Source organism: Palaemon carinicauda, chromosome 8 (genome assembly GCF_036898095.1).
Source record: "Palaemon carinicauda isolate YSFRI2023 chromosome 8, ASM3689809v2, whole genome shotgun sequence".
NCBI classification, from domain to species: domain Eukaryota; kingdom Metazoa; phylum Arthropoda; class Malacostraca; order Decapoda; family Palaemonidae; genus Palaemon; species Palaemon carinicauda.
In genome coordinates, this window is record NC_090732.1 from 116,623,071 (window position 1) to 116,630,659 (window position 7,589).

The window sequence follows — 7,589 nt, forward strand, 5'->3', positions numbered from 1 at the left end:
CCATGCTTTTTGATTATGCATCCAGTACACGGGAAGGAGATTCTTATTTTTATTTTTCAAAGCGCGAGGATTTTTCGACTTGTAAATAAGCCCCGGCTTTAGCAAAAATCCAGCAGCATTGCCACACATCACGAGGGTAACGCGATCCTTGAATGCTTTAAAGCCAGAGGCTTTGGCTTCCTCTTTGAACAGGAAAGTTCGCGACGGCATTCTCTTCCAAAACAAGCCGGTCTCATCCATATTAAAGACTTGTTCCGGCTTGTATCCACCTTCGGCGATAATATTCTTGAACGTCTGGTTCACGTAAGTTTCAGCAGCGGCAGTGTCAGCCGAACCAGCCTCCCCATGCAGGGAAACGCTTTTCAGGGCGAAGCGTTTCTGAAACTTTGCGAACCATCCTTTGCTGGCGGAAAAACGTTTCTGAGGCTGGGAATCAGTGGATGTCCCTGGTTGAGGATCATCTGCATCATCATCATCATCTTCAGCATGGTTGCCGTCGTCGTCTTTAGGTTCCTTTGCAGCAAAATTCTCATGTAAGCTCAAGGCTATGTTCTTCTTCCGGCAGTCGGCAATCCACACAGCTAAAGCACCTTCCATGCGTACGATCGTTTTATTACGCGTTGTAACGACTCGCTTCGCTGATCTGCTAAAGGTGATTGCAGCCGTCTTTCTAATGTTCGCCTCGTCCTTCTTGATATAGCGAACAGTAGATTCGTTGATACCAAAATGGCGCCCAGCGGACGCGTAACTTCTACCATCTTTTAACATATCGAGAAGCGTAACCCTCTCAGCTATCGTCATCATCCTTCGGTGGCGTTTAGGCTCACTACCAGCCTTAAGAGAAGCAGAACGCTTGGGAGCCATTACAGTAGGATTTGACAAAAAGTTCAACTTAAAAAGGTCGCACACAGCGCAGATTCACAAACTTAAGAACGTCTACTCAGCGATATGCGGGAACAGAGAGTGGACGATCCGGGCCCGCGAGAACCTAGATGCTGGAAGCTGGAGATGATGGCAAAACACCAATCACAGGCTAGATAACAAAACTTGAGTTCTGATTTGTCATCTATCAGCGCTTGAACCAATCACAACCCGTCTTACAGTATATGATGCGTAGGTTACCAACTCATACAAGATGCCCCGCGCATACCGAACGTACGTATTAATAATAATAATAATAATAAATAATGATAATAATACAGTACAGTACTGTAATAATAATAATAATAATAATGATAATAATAATAACAATCATAATTTTATCAACAACAACAATAATAATAACAATATTTAATAGCTTTACGTATGCTACAGTGTTTTATTCTTTTTGTAGGATGTGTGTGTGTCTCTCTCTCTCTCTCTCTCTCTCTCTCTCTCTCTCTCTCTCTCTCTCTCTCTCTCTCTCTCTCTCTCTCTCGTACGCTTATTCGAAATGTGATTTTTGCAACAAAGAATATTATTGGATGCAGTACTGTACTACGTATGTATACATACAAAAGATTCATGGAAAAGAAGCACATCCATTACATTTGTAGTACTGTACGTACAGTAGTAGCCATCAGCAGCCTTACACCATTCTAATATTGTATGACTGCATCTGATTTGCGTTTCATGTTCGATTTAATTTTACTACGTACTGTATACAGTACTGAATTATCGTATGATAATACAGTACAGTACAGTAATACAGTAATAATAATAATAATAATGATAATAATAATAATAATAATTTTAATAACAACAATAATAATAATAATAATAGCTTTACGTACGCTATTTTACGCTTTTGTTGTAGGATGTGTGTCTCTCTCTCTCTATGTATCTCTCTCTCTCGTACGCTTATTCGAAATGTGATTTTTGCAACAAAGAATATTATTGGATGCAGTACTACGTACGTATACATACAAAAGATTCATGGAAAAGAAGCACATCCATTACATTTGTAGTACTGTACAGTAGTAGCCATCAGCAGCCTTACACCATTCTAATATGGTATGACTGCATCTGATTTGCGTTTCATGTTCGATTTAATTTTACTACGTACTGTACTGTATACTGTACAGTACTGTACAGTATTATCGTATGATCACATTCTCTTTTCGTGTTTTATTTCTTTCTGTGCTGAATTATATATCATATTTAATGCAATGAACAATCAGTAAGAGCAGATATTACTAATTACAGTATTAATGGAATTACAGGTAACAAAATATCGTATTTGGTTGTCTTCAGATTTCGCGGTATTTTCGAATTTTCCGGAAAATCCGCGATATGTATATATATAGGCCTATGGGTTATGGAAAAAAACCCGCGAAGTGGTGAATCCGCGATTGTCGAACCGCGAAGTAGCGAGGGTTCACTGTATTTCCCAACCCCCTTCCCTTATCTCTTCAAGTGGTCTCTTCATACCCCTTCCAACAAATCATTTTCTGTGGAAACCTTTGTCCTAGACAGGTCTTTGTTATTTCAAGAGAGTTTCTTTTTTGTATTTTACGATGGAAGTTATAGAAACTCGTAACGGCTGCAATATTCCATACTTAATAGCATTTGCTAAATTTCAAGGGGAATTTTTTGATACGTCATCCAATGTTGATAATTTCCTTAAATCCCAATGTAATACCCCAATGTTTACAGTTTCCCAAGTGCCGTTCCTTGCTATCATACAGGAAAGATATTCAAACTAAGGTATCTAAAACAAGAAGAAACGGTGATGTGGTTTTACAGTTACTGCCTACAAGGGTACATTTTTTGGAAAAAGACGACTCCCCCATGGAAGATAATATTATTTGTGAACCACTTCTTACATAAACATTGGGATCATGATACACTCATGGAGGGTATTGATATATCATCTAAAACCAGTGTCGATTGGCGAAATTTCTGTTCGGAGGTCACGGAATACTTTTTCGATAATCAAGAGGCGATTGGCGGTGACGGTATAGTTGTTGAAATAGACGAGTCCCATTTTGGAAAAGCAAAGTATAACCGTGGAAGACCGTTAAGTGCCATATGGGTTTTTGGGTGTATTGAACGTGTAAGAAATTTTTTATCATCCCTTTAGTCCGCGCCCCTATCTACTAAACGTGATGCTGCAACTCTAATTCCCCTCATTTGGCAATATATAAAACCTCGTAGCGTAATTATTAGTGGTAAGTGGTCTGCCTACAACTCTCTTTCTGAAATACGTTACCAACATAAAACTGTAAACCATTCTGAACATTTCGTTGACCCCCAAGACCCAACCATCCATACCAAAAATATAGAACGACTCTGGAGAGAAGTGAAGGAGTGGGTCCAGAGACCTGGAATGAAGACTGAATATTTCAGGCAATAATTTTCCAGGTTCATTTTTACCCACTACTACCTAGAGCATACCTTATTGAACCACTTCTTCCTTACTGCCAGTCGCCTCTACCCTCCGATACAGCAACAGTCAAGGGGACCCCCGAGACCCCGATGACCCACAACCTTCCACATCCCAGGCATAGAAGTTGAGACGTCACATTCTCAACACCCCGGTGACCCACAAGTTTCGTCATCCGGGTCATAAAAGTAAGCCATTAATTTCTTTAATCTTAATGTTTTTAGCATGCGCAGCTCAACATTACCGCTTGCCAGTATATACGAGCTTGAAGTTTAATTCTCATGCGAGAGAAGCGAGCCAGTGGCAGGACAAGAATCCTTATATTTAGTGTTGTTAATGTTAACGTAGCATTGCTAATGTTGGTGTAGCATTGCTAACGTTAGCAATGTCAGCGTAACATCGCTAATGTTAGCATAACATGGGTAATGTTAGCGTAACATGGGTAATGTTAGCGTGACATCGCTAATGTTAGCGTGACATCCCTAATGTTAGCGTGACATCCCTAATGTTAGCGTGACATCCCTAATGTTAGCGTGACATCGCTAATGTTAGCGTGACATCGCTAATGTTAGCGTGACATCGCTAATGTTAGCGTGACATCGCTAATGTTAGCGTGACATCGCTAATGTTAGCGTGACATCGCTAATTTTAGCGTGACATCGCTAATTTTAACGTGACATCGCTAATGTTAGACTAACATCGCTAATGTCAGAATAACATCGCTAATGTCAGAATAACATCGCTAATGTCAGAATAACATCGCTAATGTCAGAATAACATCGCTAATGTCAGAATACCATTGCTAATGTTAGTGTGCGCAGTACAAACGTTCTTGATGAGCAAAGTGAAACCGGAATTTGAACAAGAGCCATTATATTTAAATATTTTAACAGAAAATATGTTTCCCTGTAGAAAATAATGTGATTTAACCGGTTTTCACCTTCATTACAACTGCAACAACACCAACCAGTTCAGCTACTTGAAGTTAGTCGAACTGGTTGTTCCGTTTGCGGTTTAATTGAAATTCAAATTCGGTTAAATCACGTTATTTAATACTGGAAAACATATATTTTCTGTTCGAAATGAGAATCTGTAATACAGTACAACTTTACCTGAAGAAGTACTTATAAGCTGTTAATTGGTTTAAGAAAAAAAAAACCTGACAAATACGTCTTTGTAAATACAAAGAAAGCTCCCAAAACCATTGGATACAATGCATGCACAATAAGTCCCCTTCAGTCTCTCAGATGTAAACAATGGAAAAAAACATACTTCACATTTTAAAGACCAATGCACAAGTCATTATTCCCCAGCCCCTATTAAACAAGGAGAAAAATAAACTAACCAGCACTCGTCCATTTCTGATAGCAAACTCCAGTTTTGCTAGTAGCTAAAGTATCATGTATTTACCTAGCAGAACACTTTTACAGAGATGGAATAGGTCATGGACAAGTCGACACACAGGAACCCTGTGTGCAGTAGAGGTGTAACAGAATGCATTTCCTCAGCGAGAGGTGTGCCAAGAATTCCTGCACCCAACTGTACGTGGGAAATTCGAAAACTAGTAAAATACAATGACTCGTAACGTAACCTCCTTTAATGTCAGCTGCCCCAAAACCTAACCTGAATCATAATGAAATAAACATATAGAAATACTGGGACGAATCCTACTGGTAGCTTAGCCATAAACACCAAATCGAAAAGCTTATCTAAAACAATCATATTGTAATAGATCTAGACATATATTTAAAGTACCTTTAATCAGAAGTTCCAGGTGCAGGCTGTCATCTACTTGCCAAGGTCGTTCCTTGTGATTGGTAGTTGGAGCAGAAGCTGCATGATGATGTATCTCAAAAACTGTCTATTTTCGAGAGAAGCAATTCTCAAAATCATTTACAATTCACACTAGTTTTTTATGACTAAGGCGACAAAACAGTAAGTATGGGGATAAGTCTCTTTTAGCTTCAATATGTAACTAAACGTCATAATGCTTTTCTTTGTTTATGGTTAAATGAAACGATCACTTAGCAGTTAGCAATGCCATCTATTGGCGCTCTGAGAAAGCAATTCATTAAAGGATGCCAGATACTGAGAAAAATATATACCATAACATATGTTCCTGACACTTGGCGTATTTTTTTATACACCGCGAGTACTGTATTATTTTCATTCTATTAATAGTACTGTGTTTTTCATGTTATCATTCATCTTTCGTGTTCTACCAGGTATTTACTTTAAAAGTTGTATTTATCACTGCAGAAAGGTAGGTTATCGAGTGTGTCATGGTGGTATTAAAATATCTCCACGATGTAGTCTAAGCTGGTTTTTATGTTCTTTACATAAAAAAACAAATAAAAGCAAAAGGCCAAAATCCATTGTTTATGATCGAGCAGCTAATATTTTGGATAGGTCTACATGAATTACAAAATTTTACAGAATCTTAGAAAATATATTAACAGTAGCCTACAGGACTTATTCTGAAGTCTTGTATGAAATACTATAGTAATATTAAGAGTATTCTATATTACTGGAAGAATTAAATTTGTTTTATTCTAAAGTATGAACAGGGATAGAAAATACCATAATATAATTTCAGTAGGCTATGCATAACATGGATTATATCTTACTCGGCAATAGAGACTTTCGAAGTAGCCTATTATTGATATTTATATACTACTTGCCAGTGCTCTTATAACAAGTCAGTGTATATTATCCAGATAACCAAGATAGTATTTCGCATATACAGAGAAAATTCATCAGGAATTGGCATATTAGCTAGTTCTCTCTCTCCCCCCCCCCTCTCTCTCTCTCTCTCTCTCTCTCTCTCTCTCTCTCTCTCTCTCTCTCTCTCTCTCTCTCTCTCTCTCTCTCTGACGTGTTACGTTACGCTTGGGCCACTATAATATTTCACAAAAAACATAATCATCATCATTCATCACCATCATCTCCTCCTACGCCTATTGACGTAAAGGACCTCGGTTAAATTTCGCCAGTCGTCTCTATCTTGAGTTTTTAATTCATTATTTCTCGACTCATCATCTCCAACTTCACGTTTCATAATGCTCAGCCATATAGGACTGGGCCTTCCAACTCTTTTATTGCGTTGTGAATCCCAGTTAAATATTTGGTGAGCCATTCTCTCTTGGGGAGTGCGAAGAGCATGCCCAAACCATTTCCATCTACACCTCACCAGGATCTCATCCACATATGGCACTCGAGTAATCCCTCTTATAGTTTCACTTCTAATCCTGTTCTGTCATTTAAATCACAATATTCTACTGAGGGTTTTGTTCTCAAATCTGCCAAATCTATTGGAGTGCTTCATTGTCATACCACGACTCATGTCCACACAGTAACACAGATTTTACTAAACTGACATAAACATTGTCTGATTTGCTTTTTTCAATATTACGCTAATCGTCAATTCTAATTACCTTGTATTGATCATTAATCCTTAATCCTTTCTCCTTCCATTGATATTTCATTTTCCATGGCATATTCCGTTCTCATCATCTCTGCTTTTCTTCTCCTAATCTGTTGCCGAACCTTGTGTGATATTTCATACATTACGGTAAGCAAGCATGGCAAATCCTGTGATGTCCTGCTAAGGAGGAGAGCATCATCACCATACTCTAGGTCAGCTAATTTCCTATTACCAATCCAGTCCAATCCTTCTCCACCATCTCCATGAAGAGGATAAATAACAGGTGACAACACATTCCTTTGGAGTACTCCGCTGTTCACTGGAAATTCATTTGATAGGACTCCACTGACATTAACTTTGCACTTGCTATTCTCATTAACATACTTAATCAAATGTTCATATTTAGAGGAATTCCATGATATAGCAGGATTCTCCACAAAATTGGCTGGTGCACACAATCAAATGCTTTTTCATAGTCCGGAAATACCATCAAAAGTGGATTTCTTTATTCTACGCATTGTTGTACGTCTCAAAATGAAAACTTGGGCCCTACATCTTCTACCTTTTGTAAATCCTGTTTGTTCATCTCTCAGCTTTTCCTCAATATTTTCCATAGTCTCTTTAGAATAAGAATGCTATATATTTCCATTATTCCCTTTGTATCTCCTCACTAAACTGTTTCATCCAATGTTGGCTTTCTTCATCCTCTGTTGTTATAACAGATCCATCGGTTAATATCTGATAATTTAATTGCTAGCGAAAATGAAATTCGCTTTAAGAAATGGGCGAGTGCTGGCTAGT

General features: G+C 38.2%; 1 protein-coding gene across 1 annotated transcript in view; it reads right to left on the reverse strand.

Annotated features, from left to right (window-relative positions):
- Window positions 1-5,381, reverse strand: part of LOC137645843 (uncharacterized) — a 207,904-nt gene extending 202,523 nt beyond the window's left edge. The window contains exon 1 of the mRNA XM_068378826.1: window positions 5,120-5,381. The gene's annotated coding sequence lies outside the window, so the exon portion shown is untranslated. The remainder of the gene's footprint in view (window positions 1-5,119) is intronic.
- Between the last annotated feature and the right edge of the window lie 2,208 nt (window positions 5,382-7,589).